At 43.5% G+C, this 21,679-nt stretch overlaps 1 protein-coding gene across 14 annotated transcripts in view; it reads right to left on the bottom strand.

The window, feature by feature from the left end:
* The window catches only part of MAGI1 (membrane associated guanylate kinase, WW and PDZ domain containing 1), a 642,704-nt gene that overhangs the window by 612,746 nt on the left and 8,279 nt on the right, over positions 1–21,679 (bottom strand). The gene's annotated exons all lie outside the window — the stretch shown is intronic.

Below are 21,679 nucleotides of genomic sequence, written 5' to 3'. Positions count from 1 at the left end.
AAGGTCTCCCTCACTCACTGGGAAGCTCCTCTGAAGCCTGGGACTCTTGGCAAGGTATTCACTGATCCTCAGCAAGGCCTGTTGCACTCAAATTCAGGCCCCCAAGTAAAAGCTTGAATGAAGGAAACTGTCCACTTAAAGAATCTGGCCCTCAAAATCAAGTGAATGGTAAGAAAGGCTAAAACAGGTGTACTTCCCAGGAGTTAAAGCCTTTCTAGTGAAGAGAGGCTTCCTTGGGCTTGGCTGGATTCCAGTGCCCTTAGTACACCTACCTACCTGAAAATCCCTAAAGACTCAGTTTTGATATAAAACATAACCCCTGGTTCTAAATTTCCTATTTGGGGGATTTGGAGGAATTGCATAATCCCTGCTTTATTTCAACCATGAACTGAATGAACTGCTTTATTTTCCAAAATTTTTGCACACCACACTCACTACCAGCTTGGTATTTACAAAGCACCTTTGCCCTCCGGATTTCCAAACAGTGATAAAAGCTCAGAGGAAATATTTTATGGCTGGTCCTATTCTAGTGCTGTAGGGGGTGTGCAGAATGCCAGCCAGCTGTAAGCAAAGGTCCAGGGCCTAAAAGCTCTCTTGGCGGAAGCCAAGTGTTACACGTGGTATTTAAATGGTAAGGGGCCTGTTGAGTCAAATGCTTCCCCAGGGACTTGGAGAGACACCAATTTGCTCAAATTCACCCCTGGCTGGGAACATAATAGAGGGCTAGAGTTCAGGCTTCTGTTCTGGCTGATGATTCATTTAGGACAAATGATTTTACCTTTCCTTTCAACCCCCTGTGACAAAAGGTATGTTGGAGAAAGCCAATTCAGCAGACTTCAAGGGTGTCCCCACACTGCAGCAGACGTAAAGCCACATGGAAAATGAAAGGGACCGCCAAGGTATTCTTTTCGATGGCAACTAACATTCTAACAGTCCTAGAGCAGCAAAACTGTGGGTTTGAGAACTAGTCACACGTGATTTCAAATCCAAACGCATCCACTTCCCAGATGCGTGTTGTTGGTCAAGATACTGAATAAAGTGGCACTTATTAAATTAGTACACACACACACTCACCTGCACTCCATGCTCATATACAGTGCACACTGTGCTAGACCTCCCTCCAGATCTCTCTGCAGTGCTTGTCTTGACTACAGAGAGCCACCTTCCCCAAAGTCGCATCCACTTTCCAGAAGAGCCGCTTCCAATGGCCACTGAACATGGGGATGTGGGCTGGGGGGAACAACTCTGTCTTCTAACTCAAGACAATGCTGCAAAACCATCTCAACTTCGGAGCTACCTGTGGGTCAGCTGGGGCGTTCACTAAGCATTAATGACTCACAACCTAACTTTGCCTTCAGCCATCCCACCATAGGAATAGACCTCTAGAGCGGCGCCTGGGTGGCTCAGTCAATTGGGCACCTGCCTTTGTCTCAGGTCCTGATCCCAGGGTCCTGGGATGGAGCCTGCACTGGGGCTCAGCAGGAAGTCTGCTTTTCCCTCTCCCTCTCCTACTCCCCCTGCATGTGCTTGCTCTCTGTCAAATAAATAAATAAAATCTTAAAAAAAAGGGGGGGGAGTGGACCCCTAGAGTATTTCCTAACACGAGTCCTGGGTGGTAATTTCTGTCCAACTAGGAGAACAGACAGTGAACTATGACCAGTTCACAGTACTATAATATTTGGTTTGTCATTTTTACAAAGTTAAGTGAAATGCAAATATGAAAAAAAAAAAACCACCCTTTCTAAAGCTAACTTTTCTAAAAGGCTAATATGATACTAAACAGACACTCAACATTCCCTTTAACCTTAGTCCTGACTCCCCCTACATCACACAAACTGGTTCACATCAGATTTGCTTTTGTCGTTTTCATTAAGATAAAGAGCAAAGTGGAAATTTGAAAGTTATATCTTTAAAAAAAAAAAAAGACTTTATTTTTTCATGAGAGACACAGAGGCAGAGACATTGGCAGAGGGAGAAGCAGGCTCCCTGTGGGGAGCCTGACATGGGACTCAATACCAGGACCCCCGGGATCATGACCTGAGCCAGAGGCAGACACTCAACCGCTGAGCCACCCAGGTGTTCCAGTTATATCCTTTCAATCAAAAAAGAATGACAGGGACTGACACAATCTATAGTCAGCTAACCTGAAACAGTGAACTCTAAAATGTAGACCAGCTTTAATCTGTCAAAACTTAGACAAAATTTCTCATGGATAAGTGAGAAATTAATAGCTTAGAAATATTTTTTTAACAGAGGGTAACATAGAAGAAATTACACTGCGATCCATAACAGTTTGCTAGATAAAATATAATTTATACTATTAAACATTCGTTCCAAGTTTTTCTTATGAATATGAGAAGAGATAGTATTAAAAGTTGCCTCTCACCAGCCTTGCCTGGAAACACAAAGACACTGAGGTTCAGTAAAAAACAGGTAATTACAAAGAGCAGAAGTGGAAATGGATGAGAGAGAAGACTAGATGGCAAGACCTTGTTAACTCACTTTAAGAGGATTTCCCAAAAATGAGCCATTAACTGGCTGAGCAACAGCCTGTACAGTCTTTAAGAAGAAACGCATGGCACGAAGGGGCCTGGGTGGTGCAGTCAGTTAAGCATCCGACTCTGATTTCAGCTCGTCATGATCTCAGAGTCATGAGATCGAGCTTTGTGTCAGACTCCATCCTAGGACATCTAACCCACTTAGGATTCCCCCCTCCTTCTACCTCTGTACCCCCGCCCCCACCACCACCACCAAAAGGAAAAAAGAAATGCGTGGCATAAAAGCCAAATATCACTGGAATAATTTCACAACATGCTCTAAGTAGCATTTTTTTAAAAACCTCTTACTGTGAATGGAGTCACGCAGAATTCATTAATAAGAGCCTTCATGGTCAGAGCACATCCCTGATCAAGCAGGCAAAGAGGAACAGAGGATGAGTGAGATTGATAAACTAAGAAATGTTATGCTAGTTCAATATTTTCAGCATTTCCACTAGAGGCATCATTAACCAGTATGATTCTCAACTACTCGTTCCTGATTCCCCAGGTTATAAACAATAACGGCATGTGAAGAAAATGTCACCTGTCAAGTAGGAGAGCCTCTACCTTGGCTTGCGCCACTTCTTAACTTTTGAGTTGTCTGAATTCTATGGTGTTCTTCGATTTTGGCGTATATCATTCTCAACCTGGATCTATTCTGCCCTCCAAGGGACTTTTAGCAATATCAAAAGAATATTCTTTGGTTATTACAACAGGGAGTGAGGGGCTCATAACCATCTAATGAGTAGAGAGCCCAAGAATGTTACATAAACATCTTACAACGCCCACCAGAGCCTCGAACAGCAAAGAGCTAACCAGCACAAAATGTCAACAGCACCAAGGTTAAGAAACTCCAGGGGAGTGGACGGCACACTGATACTGCAAACCAAAGGTCAAGATCCCAGTTTGAGTCCCCTGTACCTTGGTCAGATACATACTAGCCTTTCTCAGCCTCAATTTCCATGTGTATAAAATGGGCTGATAATACTCTGGAAGAGTTTGGGTGAAAACTAAATGAGAGAACAGATGAGGAATGACCTAGCACAGTGCTTGGCACATCAAAGATGCCTGTGACGTCTGGTAAATGTGAATCACTGCTCTGTTTCAACTCTAGCGATTTCCCACCCATCCCCATTTCCTCTAGGATCCTATGGGGAAGCAAAGAAAAGAGGAGCCCAGCCAACTCTAAAGCCCACTCTAGGTCAATAGTTTACATGGAGCTCCTTTAATAATTTTGACTTCTATTGTGTCTAAATTTATGTTTGAGGAACCTGGGGGTGGGGAAGCCTGCAACTTTTACATTTTTTTAAAAGGTGTGTTGTTTTTCCAAAGGAGGATTTCAATTCAATAGCCTAGGAGCCAAATCAAAGAAGGAAATGCAAAAATCCCCAGTAGGTCTCGGAAAAGCTTGTTAGTGGCATATGTTAATTAATGCACACTTTCCTCAGGCCATGAATACCTTCACAGAGTTAACTGGAGACCTATATAAGTAAAACTAAGTAAATGCTCCGATATCTGATGAAATGAAAAAAGATAATGTCTTCCTTGCTAATGACCCTGCTTGGTGGCTCAGCTGTAAACCACTACCTAATGTATGAAGGCGGTAATCCTCAATTTACCTTAGGAAAACAATACCTGCCTGCTGTAAGCAATGCCAAGTCACTTACGTAAGAGGTAGCTTCTTGTTGCTCTTACCCCACTTCCAATCCTCAGAGGAAGGTTAGGGTAACTTACAATTCATTGTCCAAGCCAGGACACCGATGACTGAAAGAGGGTACTATTAATAATTACACCAGGACAACAGGTACAGACCAGGTATTTCTCAAGCACCCTGGGACATACGACCACCACTCTGGTAGCCTTAGGTTCTATGTGGTTCCAGACATTCTTACTTTTTAACGCACAAACACACCCACTCAGGTCAGCTATAAACAAGTCATACAAACGGGGTGATCCTATACATACTGTTGTATCTCTTGCATTTTTTTATTTAATGGATTCTGGTGTGTTTACATGTCAGAGCACAGAGAGCCACTTCCGTTTTTTTCAATTGACTATACAGAATATGCCACTTGGAGGTGGTGCCATAATTTTTCAATCACCCACAACACCTAGAGGTCAACCTCAGATTTTTGTCATTATGTGCAGAGGGCTAGAGAATAGAACTTCTATGAGTTTGAGTATTTCCAGAGAATGGGCTTCAAGCGGTGAGGAAGCTAGGTCCAAATGTTGCCCCTTATGATGGGCTCTTCCCCAACACTCTCCGCAAAGTCTTTATCAAGTCGTATCAAGACCAAAAGTTAATGAACACTTCTGAATTTCTGCCAGGCTTGATAAAGGGAGCATGCTAGCTCATTCCATTCTTGCCTTGCATGTTCTCTTAACTCCAGACAGTCTGGGCCGTGGGCGTACTTGGAAATTTCCTGCTCTAGGCCTTTGCTCCTGCTGTTCCCTCCACTTACAATAACATTCCACACCATCGCTATAAATATCCTACTCATGACAAATACAACCTCCTCCTCAGGCCTGTCCCAAGCCGGACTACAAACTGTCTTCACATCATCCCTTCCTCCTGGGGATGCCCATATAACACTGTTTATTCCCCCCGCTGCAACCCACCCCACAATCTGAATCAGGTCCACAGTCACTCCTAAATCATGGGGACACATCGTGGGGACTTAGACACAAGTGGTTATAGGCATGTACAGGCACAAAATCACACAGACATAGCCTGACCCAATTTCCAGGCCTTAATTTCCTTATCTGTAAAATGGGAATTTTAAAATAGAACCTACCCTAAATACTTATATTGTTATAGGATGTTGAAAATTATATGAGAAAATGTATAGAAAGCCATTAACATAGAGGAGACGATAAGGGAATGCTAACAGTGTATTACAGTGTTCATAGGACTGATCCTTTGAGGGCATATTTCATTCATGAAAATCCAGCACATTAATTTGTACAAAGAAATCACAGAATACATGTGTTTGTTGAATGCGGTGTTTAATCACAGCTGCTCACTGGATCAAATCATAATAATAATGGAAGTTACTATGTATTAAGTGCTTACTATATACTAAGTATTCTTTAGAATAATGTCTCATGCATAATCTCCTTTGAGCCTCACAAACAATTCTAGGAGGTAGGAACTAAACAAATAAGAAAACTGAGGTGTGAAGAGGTTACAAATCTTACCCAAGGCCAGAGGGGACAGGAGGTTCAGACCCACAGCTCCCTCACTCCAGAGTCCTACCCTTAACACATTCTGGAATCTGTGCCCCTAAGCTGTACCCCATGCTGATCAAGCATCATGTTCATGAGAGAAGTAGTAACAGAGTTCTAAAAACTCCCACTCTTTCTCACAAACAAAATCTTTCGTAGAATATAAATACCTTTTATAGGCGTGGGCCTGGGGGGATTCCTGGGTGGTTCAGTGGTTTGGTGCCTGCCTTTGGTCTAGGGCATGATCCTGGAGTCCCGGGATGGAGTCCCTCTGCCTGTGTCTCTGTCTCTTTCTCTCTCTCTGTCTCTCATGAATAAATGAATAAAATCTTTAAAAAAAAAATATATATATATATATATAGGCATGGGCCTGGATTTTCAAAGGGGGTTAAACCCTGCTGCTTAGTGCAATTACTACCCTTATTCATCCAGCCCTCTACTATATCTCTCTTCCAATGAAACCAAATCTTTCCTTTAAAAATAAAATGAGGGATCCCTGGGTGGCGCAGCGGTTTAGCCCCTGCCTTTGGCCCAGGGCGCGATCCTGGAGACCCAGGATCGAATCCCACATCGGGCTCCCGGTACATGGAGCCTGCTTCTCCCTCTGCCTGTGTCTCTGCCTCTCTCTCTCTCTCTCTCTCTCTCTCTGTGACTATCATAAATAAATAAAAATTTAAAAAAAAATAAAATAAATAAAAAAATAAAAATAAAATGAGCACAGAGGGCAGAGACAGATAAAACAATCTAACAGAGGAAGAATGCCAGGTCTCTAAGGCAAGGCCCAGTGAAGGCTTCTTCTGGATCCTGCATCCTGGACCTGACCCACATGGAAGCCTTCAGATCCAAGCAAAGTGTCCTACTGCAAAGTGCTGCTCTGAACAGGAAACATGACTAGGCACTGCGGCAGTTAGGACAGTTCAAAAGTGAGCCTTGCACACAAGCACCAGGTCAGAAACTTCATGCCCCACAGTGGATTACTGCATATTCTCAGCCCAGGGCCACTATTGTTGGCACTGAAGGAGCAGAGAGACCATGTCTTCATGACAGCCTGCTTGGGCTTGGTAGACACACAATTCATAAATGTTCACTGAGTGGTGCCCAGATGGCTCAGTCAGAAGAGCATCCAACTCTCAATTTTAGAGTCATGAGTTTGAGCCCCCTCTTGGGTGTAGAGATTAAATAAATATTTTTTTAAATCTTTAAAAAATTAAAATTAAAAAAATGTTCACCGAATTCTAGGGGTTGGCCTTCACATGTGTAAATACAGCACTCCGCTCTTTCTACAGGTGAAGAAACTGAGGCATAAGCATTATAAAGCAAGAGTCCTGAATGATTAGAAAGAAGAAATAAGGGACGCCTGGGTGGCTCAGTGGTTGAGCATCTGCCTTTGGCTCAGGGCATGATCCTGGAGTCCCATGTCGGGCTCCCTGCATGGAGCCTGCTTCCCCCGTTGCCTGTGTCAATGCCCTCTCTGTGTCTCTCACGAATAAATAAATAAAATCTTTATAAAAAAAAAAAAGAAAGAAAGAAAGAAAGAAAGAAAGAAAGAAAGAAAGAAAGAAAGAAAGAAAGAAAGAAAGAAAGAAGGCAGCCCAGGTGGCTCAGCAGTTTAGCGCCGCCTTCAGCCCAGGGCCTGATCCTGGAGACCCGGGATCGAGTCCCACATCAGGCTCCCTGCATGGAGCCTGCTTCTCCCTCTGCCTGTGTCTCTGCCTCTCTCTCTCTCTCTCTCTCTCTCTCTCTCTCTCTCTCTCTCATGAATAAATAAATAAAATCTTTTAAAAAAAGAAAGAAGAAATAAAGTGAGACAGCCAGGAAGTACAATGTTTTCCTGACAAAGCCACACCAATTTGTGGCACCATTTGCCGGGCTTCCCCTAACTGCCCCTGTCCTATGTCCATGGTCTTTCTTGATAGGGGAAAAATGTGAAAGAAAAGACATCATATACGTGTACTAACTGATAAATGGAGGTAGCTGTGGTCAATCAAAATCAGCTCAGGAGGGGCACGTGGATGGCTCAGTTGGTTGAGCGTCTGCCCTAAGTTCAGGTCACTATCCCAGGGTCCTAGGATGGAGCCCCACGTGGGGCTCCCTGCTCAGTGGGGAATCTGCTTTTCCCTCTCCCTTTGCTACTCCCCCTGCTTGTGCTTGCTTGCTCTCTCCCTGTCTCTATCAAAAAAATAAATAAGAATCTTAAAGAAAAAAAAATCAGTTCAGAATGTAGCATAAAAGACCTAGATATAAACGGCTCAGCTGACCTTGGCCCTGCAAGCAACCACCTCCCAGTGCAGGTAAGAGCATCCATCATTCCTGACCCGAGAACCTGGTCTATCCTAGCTCTGCCTTTAACAGCAGCGCCAGAGAACATCTCGACTTCTCTGCACATCAATGTCTTCTTCTGTAAAATGGGAATGAGTACAGCACCTACACTTCATGGAGTCCTTTGAGGAGTAAATGAGTTAATAGACAGCCCTTACAGCAACGCATAGCACACAATAAGGGCTTTTAAGGACTAAAGGAGATAAAATTATACAAAAATTTCTATAAGCAATAAATGTCTAGTGCCTCCCCTTTGATAGAATTCACACCTGGAATAATCAACAGATAGGAAAACTGAACAAACCAGGCAATTACCCTGGTATAAAGTTTACTGGAAAGTGCCTGTATGCATTTGCTATCTTCTACTGTTATACCAATCATTCTAGAATTCTAAAGATCCAGGAATCATTTAATTGCTCTATAATAATTTGTAGCTTCCTACAGAGTGGTGACTAAATCCTACTTTAAGCAAGAAATCTAAGGGAAATAACATGAAGACATAAAGAGTATAGAATGTGTTTCCATCAAAGCTGCTGCATATAATTTGGTCCAACAAATTCAGCTCCATAAAATCTAAGAGGAGGTGGTAGTGCCAAGAAAGAAGATTAAAACCCAGAGTGTTAAACAGAAGTGTTTTGAGTCAATTACGCAGTCAATTCGGCGCCTCCGCAAACCTAAAATCAAAAGTTATCAGATTCAAAAGAGGAAAACTGACAAACTTAATGTAATAATAACTACCGTTTATCCAGCGTTGCCTTTGCTCTATGTTTCATGCTGAGAGCTTCGCTGCCACATTGCCCGTCATCCTTGCAACAACCAGACAAGGTGTAAAATCACGTACCCAAGGCCACGGAGCAAGTAAAGCAGAGAAACTGGATTTGAACCGGCCCATCTGAAATGCAAAGCCTGTGAGCCTGGAGCATATGGCCTCCAACCCAGAAAGGTGGGAAGCTGGCCAGAGCAGGGCTGCTGGTGGGACCGACGCCCCTAAGGCTGGACGACCAGCACGCATACCGGTACTTCGCAGAATGCTCTGTGTGCCACAGAGATGACGAGGACACATTCTGGCAAAACTCCATCAAGGCAACGTAGTTCCCATCCTCAGAGCTGGAGAAGACTGGCCAGTGGTACTCCGACAGCCCCGGGAAGGGTCAGGCCAGGCTGCCGCAGGGGAAGAACGCAGAAGGGAGGAAGCCAAAGGCCTCAAGAAGTCCTGACTGCACCTGCTTCTGAAGGCAGCAGGAAGACGGTCAGGTGGAAACAACCCCCAAGCGTTCGCTGATGGATGAAAGGATGAAACAAAACGGGGTCTGTCCACACGATGGAATATTACTCAGCCTGTAGGAGGAAGGAGGTTCTGACAAGTGCTAGAACATGAACAAACCCCGAGGGCACCGCGTTGTGTGAAACAGGCTCATCACAAGAGGACAAATACCATAATGGTTCCACTCACATGAGGCACCCAGAGTGGTCGGATTTATCAGGATGAAAGTCGAATGGTGGTTGCCAGGGGCTGGGGGAAAGGGGAAGGGCCAATTACTGCTCAGTGGGAACAAGGTTTCAACAGAAGAAGAAAAAGTTCTGGAGATGGATGCCGGTTGCACAACAGGGTAAATGTGTGTAATGCCACTGAGCCAGACATTTAAAAACTGGCTAAGATGGCAAATCGTATGTGACGTCAATGTTACCACAATCTCTGCTAGGTTGAATACAACTGTGTTAGGTCTCTAAGCACGCCCAGAACTTAGGGGCTGTGTCGGAGGAGAAAGTTGTATCCATCGGTGCCGGAAGGTACAGGCACTTAAGTCTGGACCTGCACACGGTGCATCCACACACAGACAAACGGAGAAGCTCACAGCTGGGGGCACCTGGGTGGCTCAGGGGTTGAACATGTGCCTTTGGCTCTGGTTGTGAACCCAGGGTCCTGGGATTGAGTCCCGCATCAGGCTCCCCGTGGGGAACCTGCTTCTCCTCCCTCTGCCTATGTCTCTGCCTCTCTCTTTCTCTTTCTCATGAATAAATAGTCTTTAAAAAAGAAAAAAAAAAAGAGAGAGAGAGAGAGAAGCTCACGGCTGCAACAGGCCAGCCTTGCTGCAAGCCCCCTGACCCCAGGGCATAGAAACTGCAGCCTGCCCAGGTGCCAGGATGAGGCCCCAGCTTCCAGCTTTTCTCAGACCACGCTCCAGCAAGTTCCATGCTCCAAATTCACACAACGGAGCAGGAGAGTCTAAAGGGACTCCCATCACAAGATACAAAGGCGCTAATGCAGCATCCCAGGGAGAGCCTAGAGCATTGCCAAGCATGAAGAAGCTCCTCACTGTCACTTCATCAGCTCAGTAACCTGGCACTAGCAACAACTTCTAAAGCTTCAGTGCCATCACCTGTAAAATGGGAGGATGGAACAACACTTCACAGCTCTCCCCAAGGATTAAAGACCATGCACATGTGGCCTTTAGAGCATAGCATGACCTGACAAGCACTCATCTGCTATTGTTGGCACCGTGGGTTTTAGTCTTCTTTCCCTGGTTTTCACTTCCATCCTTGGAGCCCAACAGGCAGAGCATATGACAAGTGGGGAGGTGAGGGCTCAAGCCACAGGGATCAGTTTAGGGACTGTGACTCAGCATATAGCATGTGGCATTCCTCTGGGTCTCTCTCTACTTGGCTGTAAGTACGCAGGAATGTGACCCCCTTTTTCCAGTCACCCATCAGCAGAGTCCATTGTAAGGCCAAAGCCTGCACAATTAGGAGAGCAGCCCTGAAGAGATCAAGTCTGTGCCTTACAATATCTAGGTCCTGTCTTCATATAACCCACACTCATCTCTCCAGGCCATTCTGGAATGGTGTCTGCCCAAAAGAGATTATTTTCTAGTTTGAACAAAGTCACAATATGGGCTAGTGGCAGCTCTGAAGCAAATGAGGGAAACAGGACCCATGCCCTGATCAAACCATACCTGAAGCTCCTACCTTCATCTGAAATTCTTAAATTATATGCATCAGCTAATCCCCTTTGTTGCTTAAGCCATCTGAGTTGTTTTTTATTACTTATAACCAAAAGCATCAAGGTGATAAAATGGTTTCTGCCATCCCAGGGTAACTCAGAGTCTCCCTCTCTGGATAAAATACTCAAATTGAAATGATTTGTTCAACCATCCCAATATATAAAGTGCTGGAGACAGAGCAGCCCACAGAAAAAACATCATCCCCAGCCTCAAAGAACATAATCTGTTCCATATAAAGTACTTTAAGAGAATTAGCACATTGCCATAAACTGAGGCTCTTTACAAAAAATGTCATCAGGGCACCTTGGTGGCTCCGTCAGTTAAGCATCTGCCTTTGGCTCAGGTCATGATCCCCAAGTCCCAGGATCAAGCCCCACTTTGGGCTCTCTGCTCAGAAGTAAATCTACTTCTCCCTCTCCCCCTCACTCCACTCATGCTCCTTCACTCTCTTTCACTCTCTCAAATAAATAAATAAAATCTTTTTTAAAAATGTCATCAGGGATCCCCGGGTGACTCAGCAGTTAAGCCTCTGCCTTTGGCTCAGGGTATGATCCAAGTCTAGGGATTAAGTCCCACATCAGGCTTCCTGCGAGGAGCCTGCTTCTCCCTCTGTCTGTCTCTCTGTCTCTCAAGAATAAATAAATAAAATCTTTTTTTAAAAAAATCTCATCGGTAAACACAGTGACCCAAATCATCAAAGTACACTTCAAAACTACTTATCCCAAGTTTCCACATTTAACAAGCATCAACCCAAAGTGTCACTCTGGCCTCTTCCTCTTGGAGCAAGTCGATGTGACACCAAAGCACCATGACTATCGTCACCATTTGTAAGGGTATCATCTCCTGCACTGTTCAATCTGGTAGATAGTAGCCACATGTGACCACTTAGAGTTAGATTTAAATTAATTACAATTAAATGAAATGCAAGTTTTCCTTTTCACCATATGGCTAGTGACATGGAGCCACACTCACCGCATTACAAGCATACAATCTCCACAAGTGGCAGGTGGATACTACACTGGGTATCGTGGATAAACAACATTTTTGTCACTGCACACATTTCTGCTGGAGAGTGCCATCTTTCCTCCAGAGCTCCCTTTCTATTTTAACATGGTAACTGCAGTGCTGGGGAAGAGGTCTCTCTCAATTATCTGACTGATGCTGGAATCCTGAAGCAAGAAAATGACTTTCCACAAACACATATACACACAGCCAGTGGTTGCCACCTTAGAAGAACTCTCAGCTCAAATAACTCAATTAGTCTTTCTATTCTTGATTCCCTTCCCTAGTCAACGTTCATTCGAGAGTAGAATGGGGTCTGTTACCAACATGTATTAGGCAACTGGAATTGAAAAGGTCAGTGTTTTAGAGCCACGAGCCTCCAACTTTGGACTTCCCAAAAACAGCCAGAATTTGTATAAATGCTGTGGATTCACAGGGCCCACCCCCCAGGATTCTGAATGCAGAGGTAATCCCCACATTAAATAAACACCCTGGATGTTTCTTAATCAGTGGCAGTCCTATGGACCGTACTTCAGAGTTGGGGCATCCAGACTCCACTGGGCAGGAAGACATGACTCAGAATCACTAATGAAGTCAACCCCAGATGTCCAAAGCTTGAAACTCTCCCAGGTAATTCTGATGCATTTTCCATTCACCCAAACCCAATTTATGGGCTACTGTTGCCAAAGCTGATCATTTTCCCCAAGCAGCTCTGCCTGCAATCTGTTAGCAGCCATCAGGTGAATAGAAGTGCCTGGTAACAGGTGCAAAGGGCTATAAATTCCACTTCTGCACCCCCAGTCCCCCACAGACTTTTTCTTGATGTCTCTTTTCCCTCAGGAATTCAGGCAATAGGGGGACTCACCAGGTTTTATTAAATCCCTGGAGTAGGCTCCCTCTACCAAAAAAAGACTCCAAGAGTAAAAAACAACTTATCATTACCATTAATGCCCTCTTCCCACAAACATCTTCCTTAGAGATAATTATTTCACATGGAAGAGCTTAAGCTTACTTTTTTTTTTCTTTTAAGTAACCTCTACCCCCAACATGGAACTCAAACTCATGACCCAGGGACCGAGGTTCACATGCTCTACTGACTGAGCCAGCCAGGTGCCCATTGAGCTTATATTTTTAGGTAAAAAGTATCAGAAACTGACTCACATTGCTTACGAAAGCCAGGGCCTTTCTTCCTTATGGTAGTATTTCCCACAGACTTAGAAATAGGCAATGGCTATGTGAATTTTTCCTTTGCTGGGCATCCTGTCTGACTTTTCTTATAAATAATGCCATAACACAGGTAATATGTCAATATTGAGATAACACTGTACTTTCAATCTACACTATGGAGGTACCCAACTAAGACTGTGCACTATGATATCATCCAATATGGCTAGAGACGCTCCTTCACTTGACCAAAGACTAAAGCTCAGGAATCTTGTCAAGGATTACCGAGCCTAAAACATCACGGAATATAAGCTTTTCCAGCCACATCTTAACCTTGAACATTTTAAAGTAGAAAGGAGAGGCGGCTCGGTGGCTCAGGGGAACCTGGGTGGCTCAGTCATTTAAGCATCTGCCTTTGGCTAAGGTCATAAGTCTGGGATGGAGCCCCTAATTGGTCTCCTTGCTCAGCAGGGAGTCTGCTTCTCCATCTCCCTCTGCTGCTTCCCTTATGCTTATGCTCCTTCCCTCTTTCCCTCTCCCTCTCTCCCTCTCTCTCTCTCTCTCTCTCTCTCTCTCTCTCTATATATATATATATATATATATATATATATATCATATTAATAAATAAAATCTTTAAAAATAAATAAAGTAGAAAGGAACCCAAATTTCATGCCAATTTGGGAGAATTCTGGATGCCCCCAAAAGTACCATAACGCAGGAAGTGGATCAGTGCTTATAGTAGTCTCAAGATGAAAACTCTCCTTAATTCTCTCTCCCATCCCAAGTCCTGGATGACATAGAGAATAACATAAGATTTGAATCCTAGGCAAGCTATTAGAATGTTCTTATTCTGAATCAGTTATGGAGAGAAGGAAGGGGACAAGGGAAGGAGAGAAGAAACACAGTCCAAATCCAAACCTAGCAAAATCTGAACTCCATCTTGGGCTTTTGCTGCCAACGTTACAGTTTTCGTTTTATAAAGGTCTTCCCTTGCTTTGCTCTTTGACAGAAAAACTGCATTGACCGAAGTTGTAACCTGAATTACCTAAATAATTACCCCTTCCCCATCCTTGCACAGCAAACCTGGTGCCTGACATGAATTATGCAATGCAGAACAATCCATTATGCAGGCAGAAAAGCAAGAAGGGCTGCCTTTGTTTTCAAAAAACAAAATTCTACCATATAACCTTGGCCCTGAAGAACGGATACCCACTGGTCTTAGAGGTTAATCGTATTCTAAAACCATCTACTCTTGGAATAAAGGGCAAGGTCCTAATTTATCTGTAGAATGTCCAAGAAAGTTGTGGTATTGAGGACTTTCCTGCTATATTTAAAACCTAGAGGAATACATGATTCATTCGGTTTTTTATTTGTAAGACCACACATTTCACAGTAAGGTCATCTCAGAGTAGAGCACATATACCATTCCCAGTACATATTCATATAAATGTCATCATCAAGGGGCACCTGGGTGGCTCAGTGGTTGAGCGTCTGCCTTTGGCTCAGGACAAGATCCCGGGGTCCTGGGATCGGTCCTGCATCGGGCTCCCCGCATGGAGCCTGCTTCTCCCTCTGCCTCTATCTCTGCCTCCCTCTCTCTGTGTCTCTCATGAATAAATAATGTTTTTTTAAATGTCATCATCAAGAGGCCATTTTGCACCGAGTTCAAAGACTCAGCAGACCAGGACCCTGAGACAAAATACTCCAAAAATTATGATCAGCTGTCAAAATATACCCTCTCCCCAGCTCCTCACAACTGGAAGGGGGGAGCTGTCACCAGCCGAGCCTCCAACAAACACAAGCAGACCACAGTGACAAACTGGACCACTTCTGGAACTTATTATTCACTTCAACACATACTTATTGACCCTCACTGTGAATTGGTCACTATCCTGGGCCCTGAAAATACAGACAGGAGTAAGAAATGAGATTATGGCTCTTAAACAAATAAAGTGTGAAAGACATCAAGTGAGAGAAACAAACACATAAACATGGGGCTGCAAGCTCAACGCCCCTACCAAATATGGCTCCCAGATGTGTTTTGTTTGGTTCATCCATGCTTTTGGAAGAGCTCTGAACCAACAGTTTTAGATTGTCAAAGTGCGTTTTTTAACAATTCAAGCTTCTGGAGTCTCTTGAAAATTTGAAAAATCTGGCATCACTAGCCAATGCTCCCAACATGTCAGCAATAGGCTGAAGCTAAGTCACAACCACTCCCTCTGCACAAATTGTGTCCTTCTAGTTTACCCCAGTCCTCAGCCGCCCCTAATGCCCTCTGAAATACCCACTCAGCATTTGCATTTTTGAGTACTATTATTCAAAAATAATAATAGTCCCAGTGCTAGGTAGTATGTGTTATAACTGAGGTAAGTGAAGAAATACAGGACTCCCACATACCGGCACCAGGGATACAACAAGTTGATATGCTCTCTGAGTCTTAAGAAGATAAAGTTCAAGGGTGCCTAGGTGGCTTAGTCAGTTAGGCGTCCAACTCTTGTTTCAGCTTAGATCATGATCTTGAAGTCCTAAGATTGAGCCCCAAGTCAAGCTCCACACTCAGTGCAGAGTCTGCTTGAGATTCTCTCTCCCTCTCCCTCTGCCCTTCCTCCTGCGCTCTCTCTCGCTCTCTCTCTCTCTCTCTCTCTCTCTCAAATAAATATTTTTTTAAGATTTTATTTATTTATGCATGAGAGACATAGAGAGAGAGGCAGAGACACAGGCAGAGGGAGAAGCAGGCTCCACTCCATGTAGGGAGCCTGACATGGGACTTGATCCCAGGTCTCCAGGATCCCACCCTGGGCTGAAGGCGGTGCTAAACCGCTGAGCCACCAGGGCTGCCCTCAAATAAATATTTTTAATAAATAAATAAGAGGATAAAATTCATGTGAGCCGAGTTCTAGGCATCTATGCAAGGAAAATATCCGAAGTAGTTCACCAAAATGTTAAGTATAAGGATATTCATCAATGTGTTGTGTAAAACAGGAAGGGAGAGCAACCTAAATGTTCAATGTTTATCCTCAGAGCATGGTTTAATATAGCACAACCTGAAATTATTCTACAGCCACTGAAATGACAAAACAGATATATTTGTAGTATAGAAAAAACATCTATGATATACTGTTAGGCGCACACACACACACAAAAAAATCCACAAACAGCATATGTTGTATTAGCCAATTTTTATAAGAAAAAGACCCTCCTGGGCAGCCCAGGTGGCTCAGAGGTTTAGTGCCACCTTCAGTCCAGGGCATGATCCCAGAGACCCAGGATCGAGTCCCGCATCAGGCTCCCTGTGTGTTGCCTGCTTCTCCCTCTGCCTGAGACTCTGCCTCTCTCTCTCTCTCTCTCTCTCTCTCTCTGTCTCTCATGAATAAATAAATAAAATCTTAAAAAAAAAAAAGACCCTCCTAAAAAACCTACCAAAAAAACTGTGTGTGTGTGTGTGTGTGTGTGTTTGGATAAAAATAGAGTATGAACACAGATCCCTGGGTGGCTCAGCAGTGTAGCGCCTGCCTTCTGCCCAGGGCATGATCCTGGAGACCCAGTTTCGAATCCTGCATCGGGCTCCCTGCATGGAGCCTGCTTCTCCCCCTGCCTGTGTCTCTGCTTCTCTCTGTGTGTCTCTCATGAATAAATAAAATCTTTAAAAAAAATAGAGTATGAACATGTGTATTTCTCTGAGTGGGATTACAGACAATGTAGATACATTTTCCTTTCATATTCACATCTTTCTGAATTGTACACATTGTTTAAATGAGGAAAAAATAAATTTCACAGGGGAAAAAAACATAAGCTGTGGAAGCACACACTAACTATAAATAGTGATTGACAGTTCTACAAGGTTACAATAATATTTGAGTTTTTAAAAGACTAGAAACCAAGATCTAGATGCCAATGCTTAGTTTAAAAAAAAAAAAAACCCACATGCTCAAACACCAAGGAAAGTTCTTTTTTAACAACTTGATCTGGAGTTTTGAATTCTTAACCAAGTCACACAGACTTAAACAGGCTGATAGTTAGAGGAGGAAATGGGCATGCTCTCTCCCTATCAGATGTAAATTCTAACGTTTGGCCAAGAGTCCAGGTGGTAAAATACTGACTCTATTTAAATCAAGCCAAAGTGATGCCTTCCGTGGCCACATTACATAAGCAACAGGCACAATCACTGCACACATCTGGTCAGAATACAGGCCCTCTAAGACCTTCAACACAATTAATTCAATATTTTCTCTACGGTTCAAAATGCTACAACAACTGGCAGAGAACCATCTTAAATCATCACGGAAAAATCAGACATATGGCTAAGTATATTTAATATGCCTTAAAAATAAGCCACGGATTTTCTAGCCAACAAGATCTTAGGCAAGACTTTTCTTTATTTATTTAAAAGTTATGCTTACTCGTTACCCTCAAAAGATTTCAATTGAACAGATATTTCTTGAGCACCTACAGAGGACAGAGATTACAAACAGAGAGAAAATAGGGACGCTGCCTTCAAGAATTCAAGACACATGCAATCCAGTATGAGAGACAGGGAAATCTACAATTACAAGACACTATTGTCTTGAAATTATGATGTATGTAGGGGAAAAAAAGAGGGCACGGAGGAGGAAGGATTGAATCAACGGTGTTGGGGGAGGGAGAACAGGGCAAACAGAGGAAGGCGAATGAGTAGAAGAGCTTAACAATATGGAGCGGTAGGTTCTGTTCTGGCCCATTCACACTTTGGGAATCCATTTCTATTCCTAGGCCAATTGCCAGCGGGGTCACTAAGCATACTGTACACTCTCAGGCAGCAATGGTACAGCCTAAAAGAGGTGAGGTGCATCCACAGTGATCCCCACCTCCCTCAGTTAAAGGGCAGAGGGGCTCCTGGCTACAAAGTCAACACATTTCTAGTGTGTTAAACACAGGATAAGAATTTTGGAAGCGCGCAGACCTGACCTTGAATCTCACCTGCATCAGGTGCCTGGGGGTGAGGGTAAATTACTTGACCTCTCCAGCTAATTTTCTCATGGCGAAAATGAGAATGACATCATCTACCCAGGCAAAACCCTAACCTGGGTCTCAGCTACCTAGCAGAAGATCAATAAGCAACAGTTATGATTAGTTTATTCCTCCTAATTCAGATGCCCAGTCTCTACCCTGAAGTTATACATTAGAGCAGAGTTTCTCAACCTCAGCCCTATGGCCATTTGGGGCTGGATAATTCTCTCTTGATTGGGGGGGGACTGTAATGTACACTGTAGATGTTCAGCAGCCTCTCTGGCCTCTACTCCCTAAGTGCCGCTAGCACTCCTCCATCCTGAGTCGTACAACCAAATATGTTCCCAGGCACTCCCAAATGTCCCCCGAGCCCCGAGGGGCAAAACCACCCTCAGTTTTAAATCACCTCTATAGAGGAACTCACCCACAGGTGTCCATTTCCCAACTGAAAATCATCACAGCTGCTATTATGTAGGTATTTGGTAAGCCCTGCCTATGGGACCAAGCAGAGGATTGTGTTCTGGGTACATTTTCCCATTTAATCCTCACAACCAGCCAATGTGGTAGGTATTATTCTCATTTCCAACTGGGAAAAGTGAAGCGGCAGTGCCTGGATTTGAACCCAACCAGCCTGACTCCAAACCCTTATAATCCCAAGTCCCACTGCTTCCCTTGCCATTCGTGATTGGAGAATCCAGATACAGTGCCAGGAAGGTCAGAGGACCTCAGGGTCAAGTTCTCAAGGATCATTCTGCCTGGGACCTCCAGGAAATAGAGAGATGACTTCCCCTTCCTCTATACCTTTATGCAACATGGGACCTAATGACAATAATTAGAATCAATATGTCACCACCAGTGTGACAAGGTGAGAGAAGTTCTACCAACAGACAGTGACGTCCAGAATTTCCTTCTCACTTGTCAGAACTAATCCAACCACAGCCTTTTCAAAAAAGTGGCATCTGAAACATGCAGAAAAATGAGGCCTTTTTCTAGACTTTAAAAAGCTCTCCAGGAAACTATCCCACAATTTTTATCTCTCAAGAGATTCTTTCTTCTCTCTGGACTGCTTTCAAATGAGGAACATTAGAAAAATAACAGAAGCCAACATATATTGAGCACTCACTATGTGCCAGGCCCTATGCCATGTGGTTTCCTAAAACCTCCTCATTTTGTTCTGCCATCAACTCTAGAAAGGAGGTATCGTTATTATCCCCATTTTCAGATGGGGAAGCCCTGACACAAAGAGGTGAAGTGCCTTGCCCTGAGTCACCTGGCTAATAACTTTAAAAATCTGGCTTCTAAATCCTGGCCGGCTTAAATCCAAAACCTATACATCTATTATACATCAATAAATTGGTATCTTCAGGTTCTCTTACAAGCACCACTATCATCCTGTTAACACTGTATATAGCAATAATTCTGAAATATGGCTTATAACCAGGGCATAATCGCCTTTTAATTGCCCCATCATGCCGCTGTCCATAAAGAGAGCTTAGAGTCTTGCCTCATGACAAGCTCAAAGATTAGCCTTATTATGAAAAACATAACTGTGTCCCATTAAAGGTGCACACAAATGCCTCTGATGGCAATAATGGTGGGGTTGACACCTGAGCCGTGAGAATGTAATTCTCTTCTGTAATTCTTTCTCATGACACTGGAGGTGGTAACAGAAAAAGTCTATTCACACAGAGGGCAGTGCCCAGAAGAACTTCTCACAATCCATTTGGAGGTGAGAAGAGTTTGCCAAGTTCCCTGACATTCTCAGGTGCTGCCCGAAACCCCGTCACATGAAGACCATATGAAACTGGCTGCCGATGCTGCCTTCAGGAATATTCCTCCATCAATCAGCTAAGCTCTACTCAGCCACACTCACAGACTGCAAAATGACAAACCCTCATCAAGGTTAATGTGATCCATCATGAATTACCCACAGTTTCAGAGACTTTCAAATATGGGAATTTTCAGAGGCAAATGAGCTCAGGAGAAATTTCTCATTCTCAATTTGACAGCAGACGTTCAACAAATACTTGAGCAACGACTATGTACCAGGCACTACTCTCGGTACTTGGAGATGCAGCAGCAAACAGATCAACAACATCCCTGCCCTCTCGGAGCTTCTATTCTAGGAGAGACAAAATAAGGATTTTACTTATTTTGAAATGATCTATCTGAAATGGAGTGGAAATAAAGCAGAGAAAGGTTACAGGGGATGACAAATGACAGTGGAGTTACAGCTTTCAATAATGAAGTCAAAGAAGGTGTCACTGAGAAGGTGACATTTGGGAAAGACTTGAAGTTCATGAGGGAGCAGGCCTTCTAGCTGTCGAGGTGGGGAGTGGCAGGCCATGGATGGGGAGAGTAAAGAACTTCAATGGGCCAGATAGGATGGGGGGGGGGGCTTGTGAGTTACTGTGAGGATGTCGGTTTTCACTGTGAGATAAGGACCAAAGAAATGATTATAAGTAATGGATTACAAAAAAATTTTTAAAAAAAGTAATGGATTACATCAGTCTTTAATTACTTAGCCATAAAAAGAGAAGAGAATTATTTAATCGTAAAAAACACTGTTCAAATTCCCTCTTCTAATTTTGCGATGAGCCTTCAAGAAAGGTTAGCATCCAGAATATACAGGACACTCCCTAGAACACTTTACTATAGTCAAGCAGCCATCAATATGATAGGCATGGCCTTGAGATTGTGGGAGTTCAGCTGTGGAAACACCAAAACAAATTCACAAGAAATACTATACTGATGCAGACATCCATAGGGGTGCAGTACAGCAAAGCTCTAGTGTTTACGAGGGGTTTTTCAAGGTTATAGATCTCACATAGAAGCTGCATAAAGACAGGCAAGAATGCAGTAACCTACTTTTTTAGGATGTGAATGTCAGCCCTTAACGAATTTGACAGCCCTTATTCTCAGTGTAAACAAAATCAGTATATCCTGTTACACATATATACAAACTCAAGGAAGAGACCACTAACATCAGAGACCGGTGTTTTGCATTAAATAACCATCGTTTATAAAGCAACATCCTTCATGTAAACCCTTGTGGTAAGGAGATGTCAGAATGTTTTCTCTTATAAACCACTTAATTCCCCTTGGTGGATATCATCAATTCTGCTATCCTAAACTAGCTGGGTAATGAATGCCAATAAATGTAGTAAGCCAACAGTATGCCATTGCATCATAAGGTCAAGTTAATCTGTTTTTAAATAACACAGCCATTGGCGAAGGGTGGCCACTGGAAACAATGGACAAGTTGGGTTGCCTGTCCTTGCATTATTTTTTTCTAAAAGCTGTGGAATGTTCCACAGTGTAACCTAAAAATATCCTTCGGAAAGTGGTCTCTTAGCATGAAGAACAAAAAGACTGATTTTGAAAGTTTAAGTCAAAGAAAAAAAGACACATAAACACAAAGCACAATTTAAGAGCAAGAGAGGA

Source organism: Nyctereutes procyonoides, unplaced genomic scaffold, assembly GCF_905146905.1.
Source record: "Nyctereutes procyonoides isolate TBG_1078 unplaced genomic scaffold, NYPRO_anot_genome, whole genome shotgun sequence".
Taxonomy (NCBI): domain Eukaryota; kingdom Metazoa; phylum Chordata; class Mammalia; order Carnivora; family Canidae; genus Nyctereutes; species Nyctereutes procyonoides.
This window is presented reverse-complemented; position numbering and strand designations above follow the sequence as displayed.